We start from the raw sequence: 7,896 nt of genomic DNA, 5'->3' as shown, positions 1-7,896 counted from the left end.
TTTTTGAGGTTAGTTCAATGCAGTTGCATCCAGTTTCCGATTTATTGTTAATTATTCTTTGCAGTTAGTTTAATGTATTTGTATCCAATTTCCAATTTCATGTTAATTATTTTTCAAGCTCAGTTCAATGCATTTGCATCCAGTTTCTGATTTCTAGTTAATCATTTTTTGAGATTAGTTTAATACATTTGCATCCAGTTTCTGATTTCTTGTTTAGTATTCGATGAGGTTGCATTTGCATCTAGTTTCTGATTTTCTGTTAATTATTGTTTAAGATTAGTTCAATAAATTTGCATCCAGTTTCCGATTTTCCATTAATTATTTCTTGAGGTTAGTTCAATGCATTTGCATCCAATTTATTTTTTGAAATTAGTTTAGTGTAGTTGAATCCAGTTTCTGATTTCCGTTAATTATTTTTAAATATTAGTTTCATGCATTTGCATCCTGTTTCCAATTTATAGTTATTTCTTTTAGGTTAGTTCAATACAGTTGCATCCAGTTTCCGATTTTCCGTTAATTTAATCTCTGAGGGTTAGTTCAATGTATTTGCATCCAGTTTTCGATTTTCCGATAATTATTTTTTGGTGTTAGTTCAATGTATTTGCATCCAAGTTTTGATTTCCCGTTAATTATTTTTTGAGGTTAGTTTAATACAGTTGTATAAATAATATGATTGTCCATTAATTAATTTTTAATATTAGTTTAATGCTTGCATGTGCATACAATTTCTGATTTCCCGTTAAATATTATTTGAGATTAATTCAATGCATTTGTATCTAGTTTTATGTTTCTCATAATTGTTCTTTGACGTTAGTTTCATGCAGTATTATATATATTTTAAAATATTTGTTATTATTGTTTTTTTTTTAAATTTGCTATTATATATTTTATGATGTTATTTTTTGTATAATTTAATTTTCCACATATTTTCACGTAGCAGTTGTTTCGGCGTCTACTAGTAAAGCAAAACTCTGTTAGGTGTCTTTAATAACGCATCATCTCATTACATAATAAAAGCAGAGCGCTAATAAGTTCTAGCTATCACTTCATTATATCTAGTATATAATGCATACTTCTTTCTTTACACTACACCATAATAGCTTTTTTGTGACACTGGGTTTTTCTCATTAGTGACCTTTAAATTGGCGTCGGGGACATTTGACACTATTTTGGCGTCACTAAATTGCTAAAGCCGTCACCAATAATTTGAAAATAACCTGGATTAAATTTTGAGGAATTATAAGAAATATTGTGACGGCAAGATAGCGTTAGTGTCTAGAATGCAAGAAATTACAACTTAAGGGACCGTGTCTTCTTCTCTCGAATAAATAACAACTCGAAACTCAGTTCCCATCTCTGTATTTTTATTTCACCCAATGAGCCTTCCTCACTAATTCATTAAATCAGATCTAAACTCGAAACAAAATAATACGATCCCGCTCTCCCATTCACTAATAACAAGGTACGTCTCCATCTTTATTTATAATATCGTTTGTATCAAAATTTGAAATATCTCGGATCTGATTTCAGTATTTCTAGATCTGTACCTTTAGTATAAATTTGATTGAAATTTTTCTTCTTGTTTGTTAACATTTCATATCTGAATTAGTAGTAGAAATACAATGGAGAAACACTGTTCATTGTTAATACATTTCGATAAAGGGACATCGGCATTAGCCAATGAGATTAAAGAAGCTTTAGAAGGAAATGATGTACCTGCTAAAGTAGAAGCAATGAAAAAAGCATTTATGTTATTATTGAACGAGCGAGGCGTTAAATTGTTTATTACGATTGTGTGATTACTACTATCTGAAATTTTAATTTGCATATCTGAAATTTTAATTCCATAATAATTATATACTAGAGTTGGTATTGTTAAAGTAACCGCCTAGTCGACATGAGTTCATTGCTTATAATCACCCAAACTTTAGACTAGATTAAGTCATTTAGTGGCATTTCCGTCATTAGGTTTTGAGAAAAATAGATTAGAAACGCATCACTATGCTATGCACCATAGTCCTTAGGCAACTAGATGTCGGCATGGTGAGTAGCAGTTTAGAGATTTTGGTTCATATTTGATTACTCATTAGTTACAAGTGGTGTATTAATAGCCGCAGAGGAGTATTAGATGCTAATTAGTAGGATAAGTATTAGAAAAGGAGTTACAAAATGACAAGAGAAAGGAATATTGGCCTAATTCCTTTAGTTCTCATATCTATCTCAACGTTAGCGAACTTTCTTTGTCTTGCTTCCATTAAATTTCCTTGTATATCTCCTGTTAAATAGAAGAAAAAACAATTAAAGTAAAGCTTTGAAAGGGGATCTCATTGATGGGTGTTTATACTTTGTTAAGGCAAGTAATTAATTTCTACTTGAATATTGAAGTTCAATTGCTCATTTAATTTACTCTCTAACTTCAAGCCATGGAGTTAGTCATGGGTATTGAAATTAGGAAATTATTAGCAAGTTATTGATGTATTGATGTTTGAATTTCAGAGAATTGATGATAGAAACATTTATCGGAGGATGAGCATGCTGAACCAAGAGTGGGTTTATTGTTAAATCTGTTATCACTTTGTTTTGGTGAGTGATTGCTCTCTCTTGAGTATGTTTTTCTTAGTTTCTACCAATTATATAAACACCAAATTAGCAAAGATGACTAACCATTTCATTAATTTTCGTTGTTATAGAATAATTAAGATACACCTTGTTGTTGTCTGACGAAGTTAATCCAGCGAAACCATAGTAACACAGAAAAATGAAATTTAACGTTATCTATCTTGTGAAGGATATTATTATGTCCTGAATTTTAGTGGCTTGGTGATGGCGGGGCCTGCAGCAGACCTATCAATGTCCTCAGTAGCGGCGGTTGTAGTAGCCCGGCAGGTGTTTTACGGCAGCAAGGAATACTTTTACTACTAAACACTTTAGTTTTCACGGTAGGACTGGTCATTTAGAGCTTCTAATTGTAGCATGAGTTGTCTTGCTCTTACATACATAAGGTGTAGTTGGCCCTTATGTAGTTGCAATTGGGGTGGTGTAGTTTTGAGTCTAGTTTTTAATCCCTTGGAATTTGACACATGTTACTTAGTTATTTTGCATAGGCATTGACATATCCTTTGTATCAAGTAGTTAAGCTGTTGCTAAAAAAATTGGTACTTCATTGAATCCCACATTGCTCCTATGAGATCTATGTCTTGTGTTTCCCCTGGTTTTGTTATTAGGTTACACATCTTCGTTGAGTGCTTAAGTATTTTAGCAATTTCTTGCAAGTTGCAACCATTATATGGTTTTGAATCCAAATTTGCCTATGCATTTAATCAACTTCTTTTGAATTTTAGAGTAATGCAGTAATATGTCTTATTTATTTGTTTTGTGTCTTTATCCAACTTTGCATGACAATATATGCTAGAGAGGCTCGTGTTTCTTTTACGCATTACTAGATACTACTTGGATAGTTTATTCATATGACTGTCACTCAAAAGCTACTAATTTCTGGTTCATAGCTTCCCTTTTTGCTATCAACCTACATGACCACTAGTTTTCATATGTTGTGTGGTAATTTTTGTGGTGCTAACAAACATAGACACATCTCATGCCTTTAGCATCTTGTTCTACTTCATACAAATGTTTTAGCTTTTAAGTGCTTCATATAGTAAATCCTACTATGCACCTGTCCTCCTTTTGCTTTGGTTTCCTTTGAAGTTCAAGTTCAAATTGTGCTAGATGGAATGTTATTTGCGAAGAGCAAGAAGGTTTTGCGAAGAGCACTAGACACTATGCAGATCAAGCCTATGGGGCTATGATAATATTGAAAGCTTGGGAATTATCATTGCAATAACTAGCGGTCAAGCCTATATGTCTTGTGTTGCTTTGTATCCCTTTCCCTCTTGTTTGGGTCAACATGGCGAAGTTACTTACTTTCATAGGCGGTACCTCTATCAAAGAATGCACTCAACGGTCTTAGCGAGTTCTTCGCCATACCATTTTGGACTTGGAGTTTGCTGCAAGGTTGGTTCTACACTCTTACGTAACAATTCATCATTTTATACATGCTTGCGTAAAAGTTACGTAGTTGCAACTAGGGTGTTTTTGTGAACCTGAATTTGATTGTCAATAGAAGACCAAGGATGTCGAGCTTCACAAGGAGCTTGGGACTTGAGAAGTACAACCTGAATTTAATGGTAAGTGTAGTTATATTATGCATGCACCATATTAAAATATTTGTATACCTTGTTAATTAACAATGTGTTTAGGTATGAGTTTTGATAAAGCTTATGGTTGTTTATTGTAGCTGCTAAGGTAACCCCTTTTCTTTTGGGAGACCAATCCACGAGGAGGAGAGGGTACAATTATTTCAAGCAACTAGACTTCGGTGGTGGTAGTGTGAGTGTGTCTTTGGTGGTGGTGGTAGTGTGGTGTATGTGAGAGAGTGTGTGCGGTGGTAGCGTGTGAGTGTGTGTGTGTGTGCAGGTGCTAGTGTGGTGAGTGTGTGTGCAAGTGCTAGTGTGAGTGTGGTGTGGTCTTTGTTCTGTTGGGTGGAGTGTGTCTTTGGGTTGGGGGCGCCTTCTGGCGGTGCATGCATTTCTTTTATTTAGGTGCCCGGTCTTGCTTCTTTTTGTTAGCTGCCATGGGCTATCTCCCTTTGGTATTCTTGACCCCTTTAATCTATTCTTGACCCGGTGCAGCTGCCATTGCTTTGAGAAGTTCGTAAGAAGGCTATGAAGACAAGAAAGACGAAACATGGTGGTGGTCTTTTGAGATCTTTCAATTCTTGTCTTTTTATAAGTCATCGATCCACGGTTCCTTGTTTTTAGATAATCTCATTGGTTCATTGTAAGTGTAGGTAGGAACTTATATAAATAGGCATTGTTAATACAATTGTTAAGAATTGAGAATACAATGTTGTATTAAATATTTTTAATACAAGATTCTTTTTCTCTTGTGAAATGGTAATGAAATTGTTGTGGATGAATGGAAAGAAATATATAGTAGTGAACTAGTGATTGGAGCACTAGCAAGGTTGTTTCAATATGTAGCCAACAATTTTTTTTTTTTTTTTGAAATATTAATGATTAGTGACACCAAAATGGCGTCACAAATATTTATGATGCCAAAATGATGTCACAAATTTGTGGCGCTAATTCTGACGCCACAAATATTTGTGACGTTAAAAGCGCCGTCAGAAATTTGTGACGCTAAATTGGCGTCACAAAAATAGTGACGCGTAAAATACCGTCACAAATATTTGTGTCGTAGTTTGGCATCACAAATTTGTGGCTTAATTTGGCGTCACAAAAATAGTAACGTAAAATGCCATCACAAAAAAAAATAATAATGCATATTTGTGACGCCAAAATGGTGTCACTAAAATTATTTGTGACACCATTTTGGCGTCGCAAAAAGGCTGTTTTGGTGTAGTGTTAATCTCATATTTTCTTACAACAATGAGAGATTAGAATATTTTTATTGGAACTTCAAAAAGTTCAAATATAATTAACACATACAAGAATGAATTTTAAAGCGGAAATTTTAACAAACTTGGGACAATATTGTCAAAAGATTATGACTTCCTTGTCAATACAAATAATCTCTTCAAACTATTACTCAGAAGAGCATAACTAAATAGAAATACTGACAATGTACAGGATTACCTTTCCAACTACATATATAGAGAATGGACATGAAGACATCTTAATTGGACATCTGTGTAAACATCTCGCTCACAAGATGAACTTGCACAATGAGTTGAGGGCTGATTTTTGGTAGAGATGATCTTCATACCATGGAAACCGTCCCTACCAAAAAACAGCTCATTTCAAAATGTCCAACTTGGTCAAAAGATGTTATAAAAAATAAATGGTCCATAATTTACAGCTTTTGCAACCATCTTTTGACCAACTCACAAGTTTTAAAATAAGCTAATTTTTCTTAGGCATAGTCTCCATGATGGGACTATCATCTCCACCAAAAATCAGCCCTCAATTCATTTTCCAAGTTCATCTTTTGAGCAAGATGTTCACATAGATGTCCATCTAAGATGTCCATATATCCATATTTCCATAAACTAGGGGGTGTTCACACAAAACCGAGAATTGACAAACTGAACCAAACCGGGTCGGTTATTTTGGTTTTTATCAATTTCGGTGAGATACATTCAAAAACCTATAGCATCGGTTCGGGTTTCGTTCAAGGCTTTGGTTAACCGAAAAAACCGAACCGAACCGTGTATTAATAGTATATATTTAAAAACTTTGTTGAAGACAAAGTGAATTTATGTGATCCATAAATTTGAATTGACTAGTTCACATGGTAAAGTCCAATTGAAAAGATGAATCAAATGTTCTCCTTTATATTAGAGTTCACCTTGTGTTGTTCTTGTTTTAGTGGATTTGGAACTAAACTCTCAAGTACTAAAGATAGTGCTCAAATCCTCTCTACACACTACTTGTATATGAGGATCCATGCCAAATTGGGACTTATGAACACCCAGTCTAAAACCCAACAAATGGAATTAAGACCCCAACTTACTAGTTACTACGAACGGGTGTCGTTATATTAAATTATTCTAAAAAATATTAACAATTATGTAGAGCTACGAGATATATATGAAAATTATATTAATCACTCATTCAAATTTCTTGCACCACTCTCAATAAAAAGAAAACACCAAACCTTGATAACATTATATTCCCTCTACAAATAATGCAACTATGTTTCGAGGTTAGTTCACTGCATTTGCATCAAGTTTTCGATATTCTGTTAATTATTCATTGAGGTTAGTTCAATGTAGTTATTGCATTTAGTTTCCGATTTCCCATTAATTATTCTTTGAGGTTAGTTCAATGCAGTTGCATCAAGTTTCCGATTTTCCGTTAATTATTATTTGAGGTTAATTCACCGCAGTTGCATCAAGTTTGTGATTTCTTGTTAGTTATTCATTAAGGTTAATTTAGTGCAGTTGCATCTAGTTTTTGATGTTTCGTTAATTAGTTTTTTAGATTAGTTCATTGCATTTCCATCAAGGTTCCAATTTCTCATTAATTACTCTTTCAAATCAGTTCAATACATCTACATTCAGTTTCTAATTTTTAGTTAATTATTTTTAGAGGTTAGTTTGATGTTCAATGCATTTGCATCTAGTTTCAAATTTCTTGTTATTTATGCTTGAAGTTAGTTCGACCAGTTACACCTGATTTCTGATTTCTTGTTAACTATCATTTGAGGTTATTTCAATGCATTTGTATCAAGTTTTTGAAGTTATTTTAATGCATTTGTATCAAGTTTCTGATTTCCCGTTAAATATTTCTCAAGATATTGCGTCCAATTTATGATTTACCATTAGTCAATCTCTGATTTTAGTTTAATGCAGTTGCATCTAGTTTTTGATTTTTCATTAATTATTTTTTGAGGTTAGCTCAATGTAGTTGTATCCAATTTTCGATTTCTAGTTAATTGCTCTTTGAGGTTAGTTCAATGCATTTGCATCAAGTTTTCGATTTTCCGTTAATTATTTTTTTAGGTTAGTTCAATGTAGTTGCATCAAAATTTATGATTTCCCGTTAATTATTTATTGAGATTAGTTCAGAGCAGCTGCATCTATTTTTTGATGTTTCGTTAATTAGTCTTTGAGATTAGTTCATTGCATTTGCATACAATTTGTGACTTCCCGTTAATAACTCTGTGAGGTTAGTTTAATATATTTGCATCTAGTTTTTTATTATTTATGCTTTGAGGTTAGTTCGATGCAATTACATCTAGTTTTTGATTTTTCGTTAACTATTCTGTGAGGTTATTTCAATGCATTTGCATTTAGTTTATGATTTCCCACCAATTATTCTATTAGGTTAGTTCAACGCAGTTGCATTTGATTTTTGATTTTTTGCTAATTATTTT

Source organism: Coptis chinensis, chromosome 4 (assembly GCF_015680905.1).
Source record: "Coptis chinensis isolate HL-2020 chromosome 4, ASM1568090v1, whole genome shotgun sequence".
Lineage (NCBI taxonomy): Eukaryota > Viridiplantae > Streptophyta > Magnoliopsida > Ranunculales > Ranunculaceae > Coptis > Coptis chinensis.
Note: the sequence above shows the minus strand (reverse complement) of the source record.